Source organism: Arachis hypogaea, chromosome 16 (assembly GCF_003086295.3).
Source record: "Arachis hypogaea cultivar Tifrunner chromosome 16, arahy.Tifrunner.gnm2.J5K5, whole genome shotgun sequence".
Classification (NCBI taxonomy): Eukaryota; Viridiplantae; Streptophyta; class Magnoliopsida; order Fabales; family Fabaceae; genus Arachis; species Arachis hypogaea.
In genome coordinates this window covers 123,385,633-123,409,699 of record NC_092051.1, presented here as the reverse complement: position 1 = coordinate 123,409,699, position 24,067 = coordinate 123,385,633, and the positions used below count along the sequence as shown (strand labels likewise).

The following is a 24,067-nucleotide window of genomic DNA, read 5'->3' as shown; positions in this document are numbered from 1 at the left end:
CATTGACAACGGTGATCCACCAACACACAGCTTGCCATAGGAGGACGTGCGTGCGTGAATCAGAAGACAGAGGAAAGCAGAGATTCAGAAGACAAAGCATCTCCAAAACTCCAACATATTCTCCATTACTGCACAACAAGTAACCTTTAATTTATGCTCTCTTGGTTATTCACAATTCAACTAATAAACATAATTGACTTCCTGACTAAGATTTACAAGATAACCATAGATTGCTTCAAACCAACAATCTCCGTGGGATTCGACCCTTACTCACGTGAGGTATTACTTGGACGACCCAGTGCACTTGCTGGTTAGTGGTACGCGTTGTGAAAAGTGTGATTCACAATTCGTGCACCAAGTTTTTGGCGCCGTTGCCAGGGATTGTTAGTGTTTGAACAACTGACGGATTATTCTGTTGCTTAGATTAGGAAAAATCTTTCTTTTTTTTGGTTTAGAGTCTTTTAGTATTTATCCCTTGTTAAAACACTTTAAATTTATAGCTCAGTTATTTAGAGCGTGGTGCTTATGTTCATGGTAATTGGCTATCATATTTTTTAAAACCTTTTTCAAAAATAATTTTTCTATTAAATCCTATGCCAAACTTTAAGTTTGGTGTTTTCAAAAATAATCTTTCTTAAAAATTTTTTTTTAAGGTCCCATAACTCATTTGGCTAGAGCGTTAATCTGTGTTCTTGGTAATTGGGTTAGAATCTTTCATACTCCTTTCAAAACCTTCTTTTTCAAAAATATTTTTTCTATTAAATCTTGTGCCAAACTTTAAGTTTGGTGTTTTCTTGTTGATTTCCCTTTGATTTTCGAAAATTTTGGTTTGGTTTTCCAAAAATTTTAAGTTTGGTGTTCTTTCTTCATGTTCTTGTGTTCTTGTGAGTCTTCAAAGTGTTCTTGAGTTTTCCTTGTGTCTTGATCTTAAAATTTTTAAGTTTGGTGTTCCTTGGTGTTTTCCCTCCAAAATTTTCGAAAAACAAGGAGCATTAGATCTAAAAATTTTAAATCTTGTACTATCTTATTGTTTTTCTCTCTCCTCACTAAATTCAAAAATATCTTTTTAAAATATCTTTTCTAACCTCCTAACTTCTTATCTTTTCAAAATTTGTTTCAACTAACTAACTAACTTTTTGTTTGTTTCTTAACTTTTTCAAAACTACCTAACTAACTCTCTCTCTCCCTAATTTTCGAAAATATCTTCCTTCTTTTTCAAAAATTTCTTTTTTTTTATTAACTAATTAATTTTTATTTTTTTTTTACTTTTTTTACGAAAAAAAAAAATTTTTTAAAATTCAAATTCTTTTTAGTTATTTTATTTAAGTGTTTACTTCTTATAAAATAAAATAAATAAAAAGATAAATCAGTCCAAGTTATATCCACATATCCATCATGGACATAAGTGGAGATGGACAGTCCAGGAGGACTTTGGGGTCATATTCTAACCCCTCTACTGCTTCATATGGGAGTATCATATGCATACCCTCCATTGGAGTCAGTAGCTTTGAGTTGAATCCTCAGCTCATTATCATGGTGTAGCAAAGTTGCCAGTATTCCGGTCTTTCACAGGAAGAACCTACAGAGTTTCTGGCACAATTTTTACAAATTGCTGACACAGTACATGATAAGGAAATAGATCAGGATGTCTATAGACTATTACTGTTTCCATTTGCTGTAAAAGATCAAGCCAAGAGGTGGTTAAATAACCAACCTAAGGCCAGCATAAGAACATGGAAACAGCTGACAGAAAAATTCCTGAATCAATATTTCCCTCCAAAAAGGATGACACAGCTAAGGCTGGACATTCAAGGCTTTAAACAAGGAGATAATGAATCTCTTTATGATGCCTGGGAGAGATACAGAGAGATGCTACGAAAATGCCCCTCTGAAATGTTTTCAGAGTGGGTTCAGTTAGACATCTTCTACTATGGGCTTGCAGAAGGAGCTCAGATGTCTTTAGATTACTCAGCTGGTGGATCTATCCATATGAGAAAGACAATTGAAGAAGCTCAAGAGCTCATTGATACAGTTGCCAGGAATCAGCATCTGTATCTAAGCAGCAACCCTTCCATGAATGAAGAGGTTAAAACAGTAACTGCTGAATTCAGTACTGTAAAACAAGCTGCTGAATTCAATCAGCAATTAGATTTTCTAACAAAACAGCTAGCTGAATTCAAAGACAGGTTACAGGAGACAAGGATAGCTAATATACATATGGACGAACAGTTTAAACAAACAAAGCAGCAGCTATCAAAGCAAATAGCAGAAGAATGCCAAGCAGTTCAATTAAGAAGTGGAAAAACATTAAATACCCCACCTCAAGGCATCAAAAATTCAAGAAATGAGCGACCCACCAAAGATTCCCCTGAGGACAGTAAGAGCCCAGGGAAAAATAATTCTGGCATTAAAACGCCAGAAAATGGGTGGAAGGCTGGCGCTGAACGCCCAGACCATGCCCAAAACTGGCATTTAGCGCCAGAAACAAGGCAGGATTGGCGTTCAACGCCAGAAATGGGCAAGAATCTGGCGTTGAACGCCCAAAGGGGGGCATAATCCAGCGTTGAACGCCCAAAATGGGCACATTTCTGGCGTTCAGGCGTCAGGAACAGACAGTGAGTTGGCGTCTAACGTCACTCCAGCTTCTGACTCTGGTACTCAATTGCCAGTGAGGGATCAGACACACACAAGTGCTGATAACAACCCCTCTAAAAAGGCTTCTCTAACCACTAAGGTTGAGGAATATAAAGCCAAGATACCTTATCCTCAAAAACTCCGGAAAGAGGAGCAGGATAAGCAATTTGCTCGCTTTGCAGATTATCTAAGGACTCTTGAAATAAAGATTCCTTTTGCAGAGGCACTTGAGCAAATACCTTCTTATGCCAAGTTCATGAAAGAGATCTTGAGTCATAAAAAGGAGTGGAGAGAAACAGAAAGAGTTCTCCTCACTGAAGAATGCAGTGCAGTCATTCTGAAAAGCTTTCCTGAAAAGCTTAAAGACCCTGGGAGTTTTCTGATACCATGCATATTGGAAGGTGATTGCACCAAGACAGCCTTATGCGATCTTGGGGCAAGCATCAACCTAATACCTGCATCCACTATCAGGAAGCTTGGCTTAACTGAAGAAGTTAAACCAACCCGGATATGTCTCCAACTTGCTGATGGTTCCACTAAATACCCATCAGGCGTGATTGAGGACATGATTGTCAGAGTTGGGCCATTCGCCTTTTCCACTGACTTTGTTGTGCTGGAAATGGAGGAGCACAAGAGTGCCACTCTCATTCTAGGAAGACCCTTCCTAGCAACTGGACGATCCCTCATTGACGTCCAACAGGGGGAAATAACCCTGAGAGTCAACGATGACGAGTTCAAGTTGAACGCTGTCAAAGCCATGCAGCATCCAGACACATCAACAGACTGCGTGAAAGTTGACCTTATTGACTCTTTGGTAGAAGAGATCAACATGGCTGAGAGTCTCGAATCAGAGTTGGAAGACATCTTTAAAGATGTTCAGCCTGATTTGGAGGATTCAGGGGACATGAAAGAGCCTCTGAACTTTCTTCTGAAAGAGGAAAAACCTCCTAAACCAGAGCTCAAGCCACTGCCACCATCCTTGAAATATGCATTTCTAGGAGAAGGTGACACTTTTCCAGTGATCATAAGCTCTGCTTTAAATTCACAGGAAGAGGAAGCACTTATTCAAGTGCTAAGGACACACAAGACAGCTCTTGGGTGGTCCATAGGTGACCTTAAGGGCATAAGCCCAGCTAGATGCATGCACAAAATCCTATTGGAGGATAATGCCAAACCAGTGGTTCAACCACAGAGGCGGCTAAATCCAGCCATGAAGGAAGTGGTGCAGAAAGAGGTCACCAAATTACTAGAGGCTGGGATTATTTATCCCATTTCTGATAGCCCCTGGGTGAGCCCTGTTCAAGTCGTCCCAAAAAAGGGAGGCATGACAGTGATTCATAATGAAAAAAATGAACTGGTTCCTACAAGAACAGTTACAGGGTGGCGCATGTGTATTGACTACAGAAGGCTCAATACAGCCACCAGAAAGGATCATTTTCCTTTACCATTCATAGACCAGATGCTAGAGATACTAGCAGGTCATGATTATTACTGCTTTTTGGATGGCTACTCAGGCTATAACCAGATTGCAGTAGATCCCCAGGATCAAGAGAAAACAGAATTCACATGTCCATCCGGAGTGTTTGCCTATAGAAGGATGCCCTTTGGGCTATGCAATGCACCTGCAACCTTCCAGAGATGCATGCTCTCTATTTTCTCTGATATGATGGAAAAATTTCTGGAAGTCTTCATGGATGACTTCTCAGTATATGGAGACTCATTCAGCTCCTGTCTTGATCACCTAAAACTTGTTCTGAAAAGATGCCAAGAAACCAACCTAGTTTTAAACTGGGAAAAGTGTCACTTCATGGTGACTGAAGGAATTGTTCTTGGGCATAAAATCTCAAACAAGGGAATAGAGGTGGATCAAGCAAAAATAGAGGTAATTGAAAAATTACCACCACCTGCCAATGTTAAGGCAATCAGAAGCTTTCTAGGGCATACAGGATTCTATAGGAGGTTTATAAAGGATTTTTCAAAAATCGCAAAACCTCTAAGCAATCTGCTAGCTGCTGACACACCATTTGTGTTTGACACAGCATGCCTGCAGGCGTTTGAAACGCTGAAAGCTAAGCTGGTCACAGCACCAGTCATTTTTGCACCAGACTGGACACTGCCATTTGAGTTAATGTGTGATGCCAGTGATCATGCCATTGGTGCAGTATTGGGACAGAGGCATGACAAGCTTCTGCATGTCATTTATTATGCCAGTCGCGTTCTAAATGATGCCCAGAAAAATTACACAACCACAGAAAAAGAACTACTTGCAGTGGTTTACGCCATTGACAAGTTCAGATCATACTTAGTAGGATCAAAAGTGATTGTGTATACTGACCATGATGCTCTTAAATATCTACTCACAAAGCAGGATTCAAAACCCAGGCTCATAAGATGGGTATTGCTTCTGCAAGAGTTTGATATAGAAATAAGAGACAGAAAAGGGACAGAGAACCAAGTGGCTGATCATCTGTCCCGGATAGAGCCAGTGGAAGGGACGTCCCTCCCCTTTCTTGAGATCTCTGAGACGTTCCCTGATGAGCATCTATTTGCCATTCAGGAAGCACCATGGTTTGCCGATATTGCAAACTATAAAGCTGCAAGGTTCATACCCAAGGAGTACAATAGAATACAAAAAAAGAAACTAATTACTGATGCAAAGTACTACTTGTGGGATGAGCCCTATCTCTTTAAGAGATGTGCAGACGGAATTATCCGTAGGTGTGTCCCCAGAGAGGAAGCACAGAGAATCCTATGGCATTGCCATGGATCTCAATATGGAGGCCATTTCGGAGGTGAGCGAACAGCCACCAAGGTCCTCCAATGTGGCTTCTATTGGCCCACACTCTATAAAGATTTCCGAGAGTTTGTACGTAATTGTGACAGTTGCCAAAGAGCTGGTAATCTGCCTCATGGTTACGCCATGCCTCAACAAGGAATCTTGGAAATAGAGTTGTTTGATGTATGGGGAATTGACTTCGTGGGACCTTTCCCACCATCATACTCAAACACTTATATTCTGGTGGCAGTTGACTATGTATCAAAATGGGTTGAGGCTATTGCCACACCCACCAATGATACTAAAACAGTGCTGAAGTTCCTCCAGAAACATATCTTTAGCAGGTTTGGTGTCCCTAGAGTGTTAATCAGTGATGGGGGCACTCACTTCTGCAATAAACAGCTTTACTCTACCATGGTTCGGTATGGAATTCGCCACAAAGTGGCCACTCCATATCATCCACAAACCAACGGGCAAGCTGAAGTCTCTAACAGAGAATTAAAGAGAATCCTAGAACGGACAGTAAATACCCGTAGAAAGGATTGGGCAAGGAGCTTGGATGATGCTCTGTGGGCTTACAGAACAGCATTCAAGACCCCTATAGGGACCTCTCCATACCAACTCGTGTATGGCAAGGCATGCCACTTGCCCATGGAACTGGAACACAAGGCCTACTGGGCAACCAGATTCCTAAACTTAGATGCCAAATTAGCAGGAGAAAAACGATTGCTCCAGCTAAATGAGCTAGAGGAATTCAGATTCACAGCTTTCGAAAATGCCAAGCTTTATAAAGAAAAATAAAAAAAATGGCATGACAGAAAGCTGTCATCTAGAATCTTTGAACCAGGACAGAAGGTCCTGTTGTTTAACTCTAGACTCAGGCTATTCCCCGGGAAACTGAAATCCCGGTGGAGGGGACTATACGTGATTACAAGTGTGTCACCATATGGTTATGTGGAGCTTTAAGATATTGATTCTGATAAGAAGTTCATTGTCAATGGACAGAGAATCAAGCATTATCTTGAAGGCAACATTGAGCAAGAATGCTCAAGGCTGAAGCTAGATTAAAAGCTCAGCAAGGTCCAGCTAAAGACAATAAAGAAGCGCTTGCTGGGAGGCAACCCAGCCATGGGGCATCAATCCTCTAAGCATTTTTGCCCTATTTTTATTTTTATTTGTTTATATAAAGTTCACTGACACTAAGGTACAAAATCATTTGTATAAGTTTACAGGGTTACAGAAGGAATCAGCACACAAAACAGAGTAAAAGAGCTCAATGGCAAGAAAACGCCAGTAAAGGGGCATTTTGGGCGTTCAGCGCCCAAAATGGGCATCCACTGGGCGCTGAACGCCAGTAATGGCAGCATTTGGGCATTCAGCGCCAGAAATGGCCACCCACTGGGCGTTGAACGCCAGGAATGGCAGCAACTGGGCGCTGAACGCCCAAAACAGGCAGTGTTTGGGCGTTCAAACGCCAGGAGGACAGGGAGGAGCCAAATCCAGTAATCCCACACGTATTTCCATTCTAATTTATAATTTTATGATTAAATACATGATCTTATTTACATAAACATGTCAAGAACCCTGATTTCTAAAAAAATCCTACCCTCAAAATATCAAATGTATCTTAATTCATAAGCACACACCCTCTTTGCAAAATCAATCCAACTCTTTTCAAATCTTTTCCAAAAACAAATCTATCTTTTTCACTCTCAAATCTTTTCAATATCTTTTTCACATTATCTTTTTCAAAAACCCAGATTTATCTTTTTCAAAAATCTATCCTATCTTTTCAAAATCAAACTATATCTTCTATCTTATCTTTTTCACTCTAAAATCTTTTAAATATCTTTTTCATATTATCTTTTTCAAAAAATTCAGAGTTATCTTTTTCAAAAATCTATCATATCTTTTCAAAATTAAACTCTATATTCTATCTTATCTTTTTCAACTCAACCTTTTTATCTTATCTTTTCCAAATTTTCGAAATCCACCCCTTTAAAATTGGGTTCGGCCCCCCCTCCTCCATCAACAAGTGCACCTCGATCTCCTTCTATCCCTCTCCTTTCTTTTCTTTTGCTTGAGGACAAGCAAACCTCTAAGTTTGGTGTGTTTTTCCGAGATCACTAAGATCATGGCTCCCAAAGGGAAACAATACACTCCAAGAGGCAAGAAAGAGAGCATTCCAAAACCACTTTGGAATCAAGGGAAGTTTTTATCTAAAGAACATTCAGACCATTATCTTAAAGTAATGGGTCTGAGATCAGTGATCCCGGAAGTGAGATTCGATCTGAAAGAAGATGAATATCCGGAGATCCAGGAGTAAATTCGAATCAGGAACTGGGAAGTCCTAGCTAATCCTAAAACGAAAGTAGGAAGGAACATGGTCCAGGAGTTCTATGCTAATATGTGGCAGACTGACAAGCAAAGACTATCTGGAACAGCATGCTACAAATTTCGGACCATGGTCAGGGGAAAGATTGTTCATACCACCCCTGACAAGATCAGAGAGATATTAAAGCTACCGCAGCTAAAGGATGATCCAGACTCCTTCAACAGAAAGATGATGAGAGCAGACATTGGCCTGGATAAGATTCTAGAGGACATCTGTATCCCTGAAGCCAGGTGGACCACCAACACAAAGGGCGTCCCAAATCAACTCAAGAGGGAGGATCTCAAACCAGTTGCCAGAGGATGGCTGGACTTCATTGGACGTTCTCTGTTGCCCACCAGCAACCGTTCTGTAGTCACAGTTAAAAGAGCAGTGATGATTCATTGCATCATGATGGGAAAGGAAGTGGAGGTTCATCAGCTGATTTCAACAGAGCTCTATAAGATCGCTAACAAAAATTCAAGAGAGGCCAGGTTGGCTTATCCAAGCGTGATTTCTCTGCTCTGCAAGGACACTGGAGTCAAGATGGGAATAACTGAATATATCCTAATTGAAAAGTCAATTACCAAAGCATCAATGGAGAGACAACAAGCACAGGAGGAACATATCAAGAAGAGAGCACAGGAATTCCTCCCAGAGATTCCTCAAGCGGAATATTGGGAATATCTTGAGACGTCTGTCACCAAGATACAGGAAGCTATGGAGCAAATAATAAAACAACAGAAGGAACACAGTCAAATGCTGACCCATATGCTTAAAGAACAAGAGGAGCAGGGACGTGACTTAAGGGAACTGAAGCGCCAAAAGTCTTCTGTGATACCAAGCCTCCCACGGATCAGAGGAACTCCCATACCCCCAGAATAAAGGTTGTTAATTTCCAATTTCTACCTTAACTCTGTGACAGTGTCCTTATAAAAAGTCTACCTTAGAAGTCATATAATAGTAATTAGTATCTATTTGATTTTATCTCCAATTAAGCTATAGTTTATTTTTCTCATCATCATTAAACATGAATAAAATAGTAGATCTTTTGAATAAGAAGTAATAAAATTTCGAGTTTAAATAAAACAAATTCTAATTGGTTAAATGTGGTGGCAATGCTTTCTGTCTTCTGAATGAATGCTTGAACAGTGCATATGTCTTTTGAATTTGTTGTTTAAGACTGTTAAATATGTTGGCTCTTGAAAGAATAATAAATATGAGACATGTTATTGATAATCTGAAAAATCATAAAAATGATTCTTGAAGCAAGAAAAAGCAGCAAAGAACAAAGCTTGCAGAAAAGAAAAAAAAAAGCAAGCAGAAAAAGCCAATAACCCTTAAAACCAAAAGGCAAGGGCAATTAAAAAGGATCCCAAGGCTTTGAGCATCAGTGGATAGGAGGGCCTAAAGGACTAAAATCCTGGTCTAAGCGGCTAAACCAAGCTGTCCCTAACCATGTGCTTGTGGCGTGCAGGTGTCAAGTGAAAACTTGAGACTGAGTGGTTAAAGTCAAGGTCCAAAGTAAAAAGAAGAGTGTGCTTAAGAACTCTGGACACCTCTAATTGGGGACTTTAGCAAAGCTGAGTCACAATCTGAAAAGGTTCACCCAATTATGTGTCTGTGGCATTTATGTATCCGGTGGTAACACTGGAAAACAAAGTGTTTAGGGCCACGGCCAAGACTCATAAAGAAGTTGTGTTCAAGAATCATCACACTGAACTAAGAGAATCAATAACATTATCTGAATTCTAAGTTCCTATAGATGCCAATCACTCTGAGTTTCAATGGATAAAGTGAGATGCCAAAACTGTTCAGAAGCAAAAAGCTACTAGTCCCGCTCATCTAATTAGAATCTGAGCTTCATTCAAAAACTCTGAGATATTATTGCTTCTCAACCTATTAGTCTTCTATTTTATTTGTCTAGTTGCTTGAGGACAAGCAACAGTCTAAGTTTGGTGTTGTGATGAGCGGATATTTTATACGCTTTTTGGGGATAATTTCATATAGTTTAGAGTGTGTTTTAGTTAGTTTTTAGTCTATTTCTAGTAGTTTTTAGGAAAAATTCATATTTCTGGACTTTACTATGAGTTGTGTGTTTTTTTGTAATTTCAGGTATTTTTTTGACTGAAATTGAAGGAGCTGAGCAAAAATCTGATTCAGGCTGAAAAAGGACTGCTAATGCTGTTGGATTCTGACCTCCCTGCACTCAAATTGGATTTTCTGGAGTTACAGAACTCGAAATGGCATGCTTTCAATTGCATTGGAAAGTAGACATCTAGGGCTTTCCAGCAATATATAATAGTCCATACTTTGCACAAGGATAGACGACGTAAACTGGCGTTCAACGCCAGCTCTCTGCCCAATTCTGGCGTCCAGCGCCAGAAAAGGATCAAAAACTGGAGTTGAACGCCCAAACTGGCATAAAAACTGGCGTTCAACTCCACAAATGGCCTCTGCACGTGACTCACTTAAATCTCAGCCCCAGCACACACCAAGTGGGCCCCAGAAGTGGACCTCTGCATCATCCATCATAGTCCACTCATATTTTGTAACCCTAGGCTACTAATTTAGTATTTAAACAACTTTTAGAGACTTATTCTGTATCTCATGACATTTCAGATCTAAACTTTGTATTCTCTGACGGCATGAGTCTCTAAACCCCATTGTTGGGGGTGAGGAGCTCTGCTGTGTCTCGATGAATTAATGCAAGTATTTCTGTTTTCCATTCAAACATGCTTGTTCCTATCTAAGATGTTCATTCGCGCTTAACTGTAATGGAGGTGATGATCTGTGACACTCATCACCTTCCTCAAATCATGAACGTGTGCCTGACAACCACCTCCGTTCTATATACGATTGAATGAGTATCTCTTAGATTCCTTAATCAGAATCTCTGTGGTATAAGCTAGAACTGATGGCAGCATTCATGAGAATCCGGAAAGTCTAAACCTTGTCTGTGGTATTCTGAGTAGGATTCAAGGATTGAATGACTGTGACGAGCTTCAAACTCCTGAAGGCTGGGCGTTAGTGACAGATGCAAAAGGATAGTAAATCCTATTCCAACCGGATCGAGAACCAACCGGTGATTAGCCGTGCTGTGACAGAGCGCGTGAGCGTAGTTTTCACTGGAAGGATGGAAGGTAGCCATTGACAACGGTGATCCACCAACACACAGCTTGCCATAGGAGGACGTGCGTGTGTGAATCAGAAGACAGAGGAAAGCAGAGATTCAGAAGACAAAGCATCTCCAAAACTCCAACATATTCTCCATTACTGCACAACAAGTAACCTTTAATTTATGCTCTCTTGGTTATTCACAATTCAACTAATAAACATAATTGACTTCCTGACTAAGATTTACAAGATAACCATAGATTGCTTCAAACCAACAATCTCCGTGGGATTCGACCCTTACTCACGTGAGGTATTACTTGGACGACCCAGTGCACTTGCTGGTTAGTGGTACGCGTTGTGAAAAGTGTGATTCACAATTCGTGCACCAGTGATGCATCACATAAAGCCAGCCATGGAAAGGAGTAAGGCTGATTGGATGAAGATAGCAGGAAAGCAGAGGTTCAGAGGAACGAAAAGCATCTCCATTCGCTTATCTGAAATTCCTACCAATGAATTACATAAGTATCTCTATCCCTATTTTATTATATAATATTCAAAAACACCATTATCACTTTATATCTGCCTGACTGAGATTTACAAGGTGACCATAGCTTGCTTCATACCAACAATCTCCGTGGGATTCGACCCTTACTCACGTAAGGTATTACTTGGACGACCCAGTGCACTTGCTGGTTAGTTGTATCGAAGTTGTGACAATTATGAATTAAGATCAGAGCACCAAGCTTTAGAGCCATTATCAGGATTTGTTCGAGCCTGGAGATCACAATTTCGTGCACCAAGTTTTTGGCGCCGTTGCCGGGGATTGTTTGAGTTTTCGGCAAGCTTTTGGTACGGTAACATCAGTGCCAAGTTTGGATCCGGCAACAACACCAAGTTTTTGGCGCCGTTGCCGGGGATTGTTTGAGTTTGGACAACTGACGGTTCATCTTGTTGCTCAGATTAGGTAATTTTCTTTTTGTTTTGTTTTCAAAAATTTTTCAAAAAGCTTTCAAAAATTTTTCTTTTGTTTTCGAAAAAAAAAAAATAAAATAAAATAAAATAAAATAATAAAAATAATGTTTTCAAAAATAAATTATTCTATGGCTTCAAGATTTTTAAGAATGAATTCTAGTGTTTCATGAAACATGTTGAATCCTATCTGGCTGTAAAGCCATACCCAAACTGCTTTGGGATTGGTATTCAACTAATCACTCCAGTCCATGTAATTATATGCTAAAGCTTGGCTGGCTATTAAGCCATGCCTGACCCTTTGATTGGAGCTTTAGAGCATAAGATTCCTGGAATTCATATTAAAAATTTTGGAATCCTTATTTTTCTTTTTCAAAATAATTTTTCGAAAAATATAAAATAAAAATCCAAAAAAATTTAGAAAATCACAAAAATAAAAAATATTTCATGTTTCTTGTTTGAGTCTTGAGTCATATCATAAGTTTGGTGTCACTTGCATATGCATCTTGTATTTTTTCGAAAATATCATGCATTCATAGTGTTCTTCATGATCTTCAAGTTGTTCTTGGTAAGTCTTCTTGTTTGATCTTGATGATTTTTTGTTTTGTGTCTTTTCATGTTTATCATATGCATTCTTGAATTCTTAGTGCGTAAGCATTAAAGAATTCTAAGTTTGGTGTCTTGCATGTTTTCTTTGCATTAAAAATTTTTCAAAATTGTGTCTATGATGTTCATCTTGGCATTCAAAGTGTTCTTGGTGTTCATCTTGACATTCATAGCATTCTTGCATGCATCACATGTTTTGATCTAAAAATTTCATGCATTGCATAATTTTCATGTTTTTCATAAAAGTTTCAAAAATAAAAAAAAAAATATTTTTCCCTTTTTCTCTCATCAAATTCGAAAATTTGAGTTGACTTTTTCAAAAATTTTTAAAAATCAAGTTGTTTCTTATGAGTCAAATCAAATTTTCAAATTGAAAATCTTATCTTTTTTAAAATCTTTTTCAAAAATCAAATCTTTTTCAAAATTCTTAGTTATTTTCGAAAATTCTAAAAATATTTTTCAAAAATATTTTTCTTATTTTTTATACCAAATTTTCGAAAATAACATAATCAATTAATGTTTTGATTCAAAAATTTGAAGTTTGTTACTTGCTTGTTAAGAAAGATTCAAACTTTGAGTTCTAGAATCATATCTTGTGATTTCTTGTGAATCAAGTCATTAATTGTGATTTTAAAAATCAACTCTTTTTTTCAAAAACTAATTTCAATCATATCTTTTCAAAAATATCTTCTTATCTTATCTTTTTCAAAATATCTTTTCAAATATCTTTTCTAACTTCCTAACTTCTTATCTTTTCAAAATCTGTTTCAACTAACTAACTAACTTTTTGTTTGTTTCTTAACTTTTTCAAAACTACCTAACTAACTCTCTCTCTCTAATTTTCGAAAATATCTTCCCTCTTTTTCAAAAATTTCTTTTTTATTAACTAATTATTTTTATTTTTTATATAAAAAAAATTTTTTTTCGAAAAAAATACTAACCTTTTTCAAAAACTATTTTCAAAAATCACTAACTCTTTTTCAAAAATTGTTTTCGAAAATTCACTTCCCCCTCTCATCTTCTTCTATTTGTTTATTGATATACTAACATCTTTCCTTCAACTCTCCAAAAATCCGAACCCCCTCTCTCTCTGAGTTCAGATTTTCTTCCCTTCTTTTCTTCTACTAACACAAGGATCCCTATACTGTGGTATAAAGAATCTCTATTATTATTATTATTATTTTTCTGTGGCCTCTTCTTTGTCATATGAGCAGGAGCAAGGACAAGAACATTCTTGTTGAAGCAGATCCAGAACCTGAAAGGACTCTGAAGAGAAAATTAAGAGAAGCTAAAATACAACAATCCAGAGATAACCTTTCAGAAATTTTCGAACAGGAAAAGGAGATGGCAGCCAAAAATAATAATAATGTAAGGAAGATGCTTGGTGACTTTACTGCACCTAATTCCAATTTACATGGAAGAAGCATCTCCATTCCTGCCATTGGAGCAAACAACTTTGAGCTGAAACCTCAATTAGTTTCTCTGATGCAGCAGAACTGCAAGTTTCATGGACTTCCATCTGAAGATCCTTTTCAGTTCTTAACTGAATTCTTGCAGATATGTGATACTGTTAAGACTAATGGAGTAGATCCTGAAGTCTACAGGCTCATGCTTTTCCCTTTTGCTGTAAGAGACAGAGCTAGATTATGGTTGGATTCTCAACCCAAAGACAGCCTGAACTCTTTGGATAAGCTGGTCACGGCTTTCTTAGCCAAGTACTTTCCTCCTCAAAAGCTGAGCAAGCTTAGAGCTGATGTTCAAACCTTCAGACAGAAAGAAGGTGAATCCCTCTATGAAGCTTGGAAAAGATACAAACAGTTGACCAAAAAGTGTCCTTCTGACATGCTTTCAGAATGGACCATCCTGGATATATTCTATGATGGTTTATCTGAGCTATCAAAAATGTCACTGGACACTTCTGCAGGTGGATCCATTCACCTAAAGAAAACGCCTGCAGAAGCTCAAGAACTCATTGACATGGTTGCTAATAACCAATTCATGTACACTTCTGAAAGGAATCCTGTGAGTAATGGGACGCCTATGAAGAAGGGAGTTCTTGAAGTTGATACTCTGAATGCCATATTGGCTCAGAACAAAATATTGACTCAGCAAGTCAATATGATTTCTCAGAGTCTGCATGGAATGCAAGCTGCATCCAACAGTACTCAAGAGGCATCTTCTGAAGAAGAAGCTTATGATCCTGAGAACCCTGCAATAGCAGAGGTAAATTACTTAGGTGAACCTTATGGAAACACCTATAACTCAACATGGAGAAATCATCCAAATTTCTCATGGAAGGATCAAAAGCCCCAACAAGGCTTTAATAATGGTGGAAGAAACAGGTTTAACAATAATAAACCTTTTCCATCATCAACTCAGCAACAGACAGAGAACTCTGAACAAAATGCTTCTAATTTAGCAAATCTAGTCTCTGATCTATCTAAGGTCACTGTAAGTTTCATGAATGAAACAAGGTCTTCCATTAGAAATCTGGAAGCACAAGTGGGCCAGCTGAGTAAAAGGATCACTGAAATCCCTCCTAGTACTCTCCCAAGTAATACAGAAGAGAATCCAAAAGGAGAGTGCAAGGCCATTGACATAAGCGCCATGACCGAACCTGTGAGGAGAGGAGAGGACATGAATCCCAAGGAGGAAGACCCCCTGGGACGTCCAGTGGTCAATAAGGAGCTTCCCTCTGAGGAACCAAAGGAATCTGAGACTCATCTAGAGACCATAGAGATTCCATTGAACCTCTTTATGCCCTTCATGAGCTCTGATGAGTATTCCTCTTCTGAAGAGAATGAGGATGTTACTGAAGAGCAAACTACCAAGTTTCTTGGTGCAATCATGAAGCTGAATGCCAAATTATTTGGCATTGATGCTTGGGAAGTTGAACCTCCCTTGTTCATCAATGAACTAAGTGATCTGGATCAACTGACATTGCCTCAGAAGAGACAGGATCCTGGAAAGTTCATAATACCTTGTACCATAGGCACCATGATCTTTAAGGCTCTGTGTGACCTTGGTTCAGGAATAAACCTCATGCCCCTCTCTGTAATAGAGAAACTGGGAATCTATGGGGTGCAAGCTGCTAAAATCTCACTAGAGATGGCAGACAGCTCAAGAAAACAGGCTTATGGACAAGTAGAAGATGTATTAGTAAAGGTTGAGGGCCTTTACATACCTACTGATTTCATAGTCCTGGATACTGGAAAGGAAGAGGATGAATCCATCATCCTAGGAAGACCTTTCCTGGCCACTGCAAGAGCTGTGATTGATGTTGACAGAGGTAAAATAGTCCTTCAATGGATGAGGACTCCCTTGTGTTTAAAACTCAAGGATCTCCCTCTGCAACCATGAAGAGGAAGCATGAAAAGCTTCTCTCAAAGCAGAGTCAACCAGAGCCCCCACAGTCAAACTCTAAGTTTGGTGTTGGGAGGCCACAACCAAACTCTAAGTTTGGTGTTGAACTCCCATATCCAAACTCTAAGTTTGGTGTTGGAGAGTCTCAACAAAGCTCTGCACATCTGTGAGGCTCCATGAGAGCCCACTGTCAAGCTATTGACATTAAAGAAGCGCTTGTTGGGAGGCAACCCAATGTTTATCTAATTCTTATTTTTTTTGTTTTTCATGTTTTCTTAGGTTCATGATCATGTGGAGTCACAAAATAAACAAAAAAATCAAAAACGGAATCAAAAACAGCAGAAGAAAAATCACACCCTGGAGGAGCATCTGTCTGGCGTTCAAACGCCAGAACAGAGCATAGTTCTGGCGCTGAACGCCCAGAATGGGAGCATCCTGGCGCTGAACGCCCAGAACAAGCATGGTTCTGGCGTTCAACGCCAGAAATGGCAGCAAAGGGGCGTTGAACGCCCAAAATGGGCACCAACCTGGCGCTGAACGCCCAGAGTTGTGTGCAAGGGCATTTTGCATGCCTAAATTGGTGCAGGGATGTAAATGCCTTGACACATCAAGATCTGTGGACCCCACAAGATCCCCACCTACCTTCACTCACTCTCTTCTCTCTTCTCAATCATCCTCTATTCCCAATAAACACTCATCCCTTCTGTCTTCCATTTACCACTCACACCCATACATCCACGTACCTTCAAAAATTCAACATCTCTTCCCCACCCAATCCCACCCATAAGGCCGAATACACACAGCCATCCATCTCCTCCATATCCTCTTCTTCTTCTATTCTTTCTTCTTTTGCTCGAGGGCGAGCAACATTCTAAGTTTGGTGTGGTAAAAGCATAGCTTTTTGTTTTTTCCATAACCATTGATGGCACCTAAGGCCAGAGAAACCTCTAGAAAGAGGAAAGGGAAGACAAAAGCTTCCATCAAGGGTCTATAGCTCAGTGGTAGAACATTTGACTGCAAATCAAGAGATCCCTGAGATACCTCAGGGGATACATTTTCTTCCACACAATTATTGGAAGCAACTAAGGGTGAAACATCAAGAGCACTCCATCATCCTTCATGAAATCAGAGAAGATCTAAAAGCAATGAAGGAGGAGCAACAAAGACAAGGAAGAGACATAGAAGAGCTCAAGGACATCATTAGTTCCTCAAGAAGAAAACGCCACCATTACTAAGGTGGATTCATTCCTTGTTCTTATTTCTTCTGTTTTTCATTTTCTATGTTATGTGCTTATCTATGTTTGTGTCTTCATTACATGATCATTAGTAGTTAGTAACTATGTCTTAAAGTTATAAATGTCCTATGAATCCATCACCTCTCTTAAATGAAAAATGTTTTAATTCAAAAGAACAAGAAGTACATGAGTTTCGAATTTATCCTTGAACTTAGTTTAATTATATTGATGTGGTGACAATGCTTCTTGTTTTCTGAATGTATGCTTGAACAGTGCATATGTCTTTTGAAGTTGTTGTTTAAGAATGTTAAATATGTTGGCTCTTGAAAGAATGATGACTAGGAGACATGTTATTTGATAATCTGAAAAATCATAAAAATGATTCTTGAAGCAAGAAAAAGCAGCAAAGAACAAAGCTTGCAGAAAAAAAAAATAGGCGAAAAAAAAAATATAGAAAGAAAAAGAAAAAGCAAGCAGAAAAAGCCAAAGCTCTTAAAACCAAGAGGCAAGAGCAAAAAGCCAATAACCCTTAAAACCAAAAGGCAAGGGAAATAAAAAGGATCCCAAGGCTTTGAGCATCAGTGGATAGGAGGGCCTAAAGGAATAAAATCCTGGTCTAAGCGGCTCAACCAAGCTGTCCCTAACCATGTGCTTGTGGCGTGTAGGTGTCAAGTGAAAACTTGAGACTGAGCGGTTAAAGTCAAGGTCCAAAGCAAAAAAAAAAAGAGTGTGCTTAAGAACCCTGGACACCTCTAATTGGGGACTTTAGCAAAGCTGAGTCACAATCTGAAAGGGTTCACCTAATTATGTGTCTGTGGCATTTATGTATCCGGTGGTAATACTGGAAAACAAAGTGCTTAGGGCCACGACCAAGACTCATAAAGAAGCTGTGTTCAAGAATCATCATACTGAACTAAGAGAGTCAATAACACTATTCGAAATCTGAAGTTCCTATAGATGCCAATCATTCTGAACCTCAATGGATAAAGTGAGATGCCAAAACTATTCAAGAGGCAAAAAGCTATAAGTCCCGCTCATATGATTGAAGCTCTGTTTCATTGATAGTTTGGAATTTATAGTATATTCTATTCTTTTTATCCTATTTTGATTTTCAGTTGCTTGGGGACAAGCAACAATTTAAGTTTGGTGTTGTGATGAGCGGATAATTTATACGCTTTTTGACATTGTTTTTAGTATGTTTTTAGTAGGATCTAGTTACTTTTAGGGATGTTTTTAATAGATTTTGTGTTAAATTCACATTTCTGGATTTTACTATGAGTTTGTGTGTTTTTCTGTGATTTCAGGTATTTTCTGGCTGAAATTGAGGGACTTGAGCAGAAATCAGATTCAGAGGTTGAAAAAGGACTGCTGATGCTGTTGGATTCTGACCTCTCTGCACTCAAAGTGGATTTTCTGGAGCTACAGAACTCAAAATGGCGCGCTTCCAATTGCTTTGGAAAGTAGACATCCAGGGCTTTCCAGCAATATATAATAGTCCATACTTTTGCCAAGAATAGACGACGTAAACTGGTGTTCAACGCCAGCTTTCTACCCAAATCTGGCGTCCAGCGCCAGAAAAGGATCCAAAACCAGAGTTGAACGCCCAAACTGGCACAAAAACTAGCGTTCAACTCCACAAATGGCCTCTGCACGTGCAACACTTAAGCTCAGCCCAAACACACACCAAGTGGGCCCCGGAAGTGGATTTATACATCAAATACTTACTCATGTAAACCCTAGTAGCTAGTTTATTATAAATAGGACCTCTTACTATTGTATTAGGCATCTTTGGATTACCTTATGATCCTTTGATCACGTTTTAGGGGGCTGGCCATCTCGGCCATGCCTGGACCTTCACTTATGTATTTTTAACGGTAGAGTTTCTACACTCCATAGATTAAGGTGTGGAGCTCTGCTGTTCCTCAAAGATTAATGCAAGTACTACTGTTTTCTATTCAATTCATCTTATTTCGCTTCTAAGATATCCATTCGCACCCAAGAACGTGATGAAGGTGATGATTATGTGTGACGCTCATCATCCTTCTCCCTTATGAACGCGTGCCTGACAAACACTTCCGTTCTACATGAAATAAGCTAGAATGAATATCTCTTAGATCTCCTAACCAGAATCTTCGTGGCGTAAGCTAGAATGATGGCGGCATTCAAGAGAATCCGGAAGGTCTAAACCTTGTCTGTGGTATTCCGAGTAGGATTCAATGATTGAATGACTGTGACGAGCTCCGAACTCGCGATTGCAGGGCGTTAGTGACAGACGCAAAAGGATAGTAAATCCTATTCCGGCATGATCGAGAACCGACAGATGAATAGCCGTGCCGTGACAGGGTGCGTGAGCATATTATTCACTGAGAGGATAAGATGAATCCATTGACAAGGGTGATGCCTCCAGACGATTAGCCGTGCCGTGACAGGGCATTGGATCATTTTCCCGAGAGATGACCGAAAGTAGCCATTGACAGTGGTGATGCATCACATAAAGCCAGCCATGGAAAGGAGTAAGACTGATTGGATGAAGATAGCAGGAAAGCAGAGGTTTAGAGGAACGAAAAGCATCTCCATTCGCTTATCTGAAATTCCTACCAATGAATTACATAAGTATCTCTATCCCTATTTTATTATATAATATTCAAAAACACCATTATCACTTTATATCTGCCTGACTGAGATTTACAAGGTGACCATAGCTTGCTTCATACCAACAATCTCCGTGGGATTCGACCCTTACTCACGTAAGGTATTACTTGGACGACCCAGTGCACTTGCTGGTTAGTTGTATCGAAGTTGTGACAATTATGAATTAAGATCAGATCACCAAGCTTTGGAGCCATTATCAGGATTTGTTCGAGCCTGGAGATCACAATTTCGTGCACCATATACCCCAGGGGTGTAATTGAAAATCTTTTGGTCAAGGTGGACAGTTTTATATATCCTGCTGATTTTGTGGTTCTAGAATCAAACGATGATGATAGTGACTCTGTTATACTGGGAAGGCCATTCTTGGCCATTGCTAGAGCTATCGTAGACGTAGAGGAAGGGGAATTAACTCTCAGGATGCATGACCAGAGTGTCACTCTGAAAGTATTACCAGAGGCACAATTTAGCAAGGAGAAGAAAGACTATATGAAAAATGACCAGGAAGGTCACAGCAACATCCCAATGCTAAGGATTGTGCAGATTGATGAAGAAACCCAAGAGGATATTAGAGTATTAGCCACTGAAAAGAGAGGCCCCCAAGGAAAGCCTACGGCCAGAAAAGAAAGATCAACAAAAGGAAAGATGAAACGCAGAAACAAAGCAAAAAGGGGTTGGAAGAATAGAAAGATTCCAACAGAGGGGCTTTCCAAAGGTGACAAAGTGCAACTGATATATCAACAGCTGGGGGCAACTCAACAAACTGAGGATTACTACACTGTCAGCAACATACTCTCATTAGAGCATGCTGAAATTGAACACCAGAGAACAAAGAAGAGGATCACGGTCAGAGGAGACAAATTGAGGCCCTACAAGCACCAACCACCATAAAAGAAAGCCTCAATGTCAAGCTAGTGACAATAAAAGAGCGCTTGTTGGGAGGCAACCCAACCTGAGGTAGTTTTCTTTTCATAACTTTTTCAATAAGAGTGTTGGATAACTGCTATGTATTGCAAGAAGCTAAGTTTGGTGTTGCACACCAAAAACAATCGAAGGGAGAATGCAAGATGCTAAGTTTGGTGTTCCACCAAAACTTCATTCTAACTTCCTGCACATTGCTAGTTCCAAGCAATCAAACAGATTATTCAAACAACTTAACTGTTTTTGTTTAGTCTCATTTTCATAACCTTTAGCAAGGACACAAAAGTTTGCCCAGAGTTAACCTGTTGAATCAGAAGAAGTAGCAGGAAATTAAGTCTGGGAGTTAACCACCAATTGAAGATACTATGCATCAAGACTCAAAAATGGGCACAGCAGAAAGAAGACCAAAAGAAATGCAAACCAATAGGTTGTATCTATACTTAACTTTTGCTGTTGAGAAATACTTTTGATTGATGTCTTGTTAAAGTGTTCATTTAGTTCAAACAGATTCAAATTTCTTTTAAAATAAGTAGGCTAGTTTATGTGTGTGCTTGTGTGTTTACTTTCACTTGACAAGAAGCATGTGTTGTCCCCTGCATCTTTAAGTTCAATAAAAGAAAAGTTTAAATGTGAAGCAAGATGATCTCTGTTAGATAGAAGTAAAATAAAAGTAAGTGGTGGTATGTGTGTGGTTGTATAATAGCTCACTTTTAGTGAATAAAGAGCTAGGATATCTCATTCTAAGTAAAGAGCGGCCTACTGTCTATGAATCTCAATTAAATAAAAAATTTCCTTGGTTAGAAAGAAAAACAAAAAGAAGGAAAGAAAAGAGATAGCCAAAAAGTGGCAGAACAAAAGGAAACAAAAAGAAACAAAGCTGGACACCAATAGCTTGAACTTTAAAATATATGCCTGTGATGTCTTTGTACTAGGATCTGCTTGGATTAGTAAGCTCTTAGGAGTGCATCAACACTCGGTGACTTGGGTTAACTAATCCGGGATCATCAGCTGAAAGTCCACTATCAAGAGCAACCTAACTACAAGGCATTTAGTAACCCAAAGAGGTGCTGGGCATCAATGTTTTAAGAAGGAATGTGAGCCAAGTGTCTATGGTGAATAATGTGTCAAGTATAAAGAAAAGAAAATGAACTTGCTACACATGACACTCAAATAAAGCTTATAAACAAAGTAATAGCCAAGGATAAAGGAATAATGAGAGGTCATAGCAGTATGTTACTTGAAGCTTGAAGGAGACTTTCTAGGCCTAGGAGTCAGTAAGAAGTGAGTATTTACATATCCACACAAAATCCCATGAACTATCAATAATACTCTGCTAGCATGAACATCCTCTTCCATTTCATTCTTTCTTCTCAATAAATCTTTTCTTGCTTGGGGACAAGCAAGCTTTAAGTTTGGTGTTGTGATGACAAGTCATCTTAGCCTATTTTAACTAGTCTTTTTCTTTTGTTTTCATTAGAATTATGCACTTTCTTGAGCTACAAGCAAGCCAATTAGGTAGATTTTCATGTTTCCTTTGATTTAATCAACCATGTATGAATTCATGCTATTTCATGAGGTTTTATACTATAATTGTCACATATTATGAAAGAATGAATATCTCATGATTTTAAGCATAGCTTTGATGTGTTTGGTTGATTAATGATAGGTGAAGAAAGCTTGGAGAAAGGTTGAAGCAAGAAGGAATAGCTAGGAGTAAAGAGAAGACAATGGAATAAGTGAAATTGAACCAGGGAGCAAAAAGCTGGACCTAAAGTTAGCCTCAAACTTTTGCACAAACTTTTGGGTGAAAAGTTAGCCCCAACGTTAGCCCCTAACTTTTAGGCTAACGTTGGCACATGAAAATCACCCCTGGGCACCAAAAGTTTGCGCCAACGTTAGCCCCTAACTTTGAGGCTAACGTTGGCATGAAGAAAACCTCCCTGGGCACCAAAAGTTTGCGCCAACGTTAGCCCCTAACTTGGTGGCTAACGTTGGCACATGAAAATCACAAGGGAAGGAGCAAAAGTTTGCGCCAACGTTAGCCCCTAACTTGGTGGCTAACGTTGGCGCCACAAGTGCACAAGGTAAGGCCAACGTTAGGGCCAAAGTTAGACCCCTAACTTTGGCACCAACGTTGATATCAGATGGATATAGTTGCTGATATGAAAAGTTTGGGCAAAAGTTAGCCCCCTAACTTTTGCTCAAACTTTTGGTCCAACTTTGCAAAACTCCAACCCGGTTCAATTGGTTCACCTTGGTTCTTCTCCAAACTTCAAGAGCAATCAACCAAGGCCTCTTTCAACCCAATTCCACCAAGAGCAAAGGCCCAACTCAAGGCTTGAAGATCATTTGAAGAAAGTGTATAAATAGGATAGAATTCAAGTTCTTCGGGGAGCTTCTTTGGAATTTTCATAATAGTTTTCGAATGCCAGCAAGATGCACGTTGCCTTGCCATCCCTAGGCACACTAGCAAGCACGTTGTGGTTGTGGTGTGCCGCCGGGCTCCCCGCCCCCACGGAGGCACCCGCCGTTGCAACGATGGCTCGGAGCGTTGCAACGGAGGAGCCAAATTTTCATATCTCAGAATTGGCTCGTGCATTTTTCGTGAAATTTTGAGGGAACCTTGGTAATATTATGTGAAGGCTGCACAAAAAATCCAGGTCAAAAATCGCAGTTTCTCCGTTTTTCATTTTTTTTGAATTTCCGGCATTCCGGCGGTAAAAAATCGTCAAAAAAATCGGCACGGTGTAAATTCACCAAATTTGGAGGATGAAAGTTCTTATTTTTCTAGAGGTTGTTGCAAAAAACGGCGTCAAAATTCGACCTCTAGAGCACTTTCCTTAGTATGTCTCCTCACGGAAAAGGACGTCTACCCGTGGCACTTTGTAATGGCTCGGCAGCCTATTATAGGGGGAGGGGTGTCGTGATGCTGAAACTCGAGTTGCCCAAAGGCTTGCTGGGCGCAATGCCAGCAAGATGCACGTTGCCTTGCCATCCCCTAGGCACACTAGCAAGCACGTTGTGGTTGTGGTGTGCCGCCGGGCTCCCCCGCCCCCACGGAGGCACCCGCCGTTGCAACGATGGCTCGGAGCGTTGCAACGGAGGAGCCAAATTTTCATATCTCAGAATTGGCTCGTGCATTTTTCGTGAAATTTTGAGGGAACCTTGGTAATATTATGTGAAGGCTGCACAAAAAAATCCAGGTCAAAAATCGCAGGTTTGCTCCGTTTTTCATTTTTTTTGAATTTCCGGCATTCCGGGCGGTAAAAAAATCGTCAAAAAAAATCGGCACGGTGTAAATTCACCAAATTTGGAGGATGGAAAGATCTTATTTTTCTAGAGGTTGTTGCAAAAAACGGCGTCAAAATTCGACCTCTAGAGCACTTTCCTTTAGTATGTCTCCTCACGGAAAAGGACGTCTACCCG

The 24,067-nt window shown here is 39.5% G+C and overlaps 1 non-coding gene across 1 annotated transcript; it reads right to left on the bottom strand.

Moving 5' to 3' along the window:
* Positions 1–14,213: 14,213 nt before the first annotated feature.
* On the bottom strand, positions 14,214–14,321 carry LOC112761832 (small nucleolar RNA R71). Its single transcript, XR_003182206.1, has one exon. It is a non-coding gene; the product is annotated as a small nucleolar RNA R71 (small nucleolar RNA).
* Between the last annotated feature and the right edge of the window lie 9,746 nt (positions 14,322–24,067).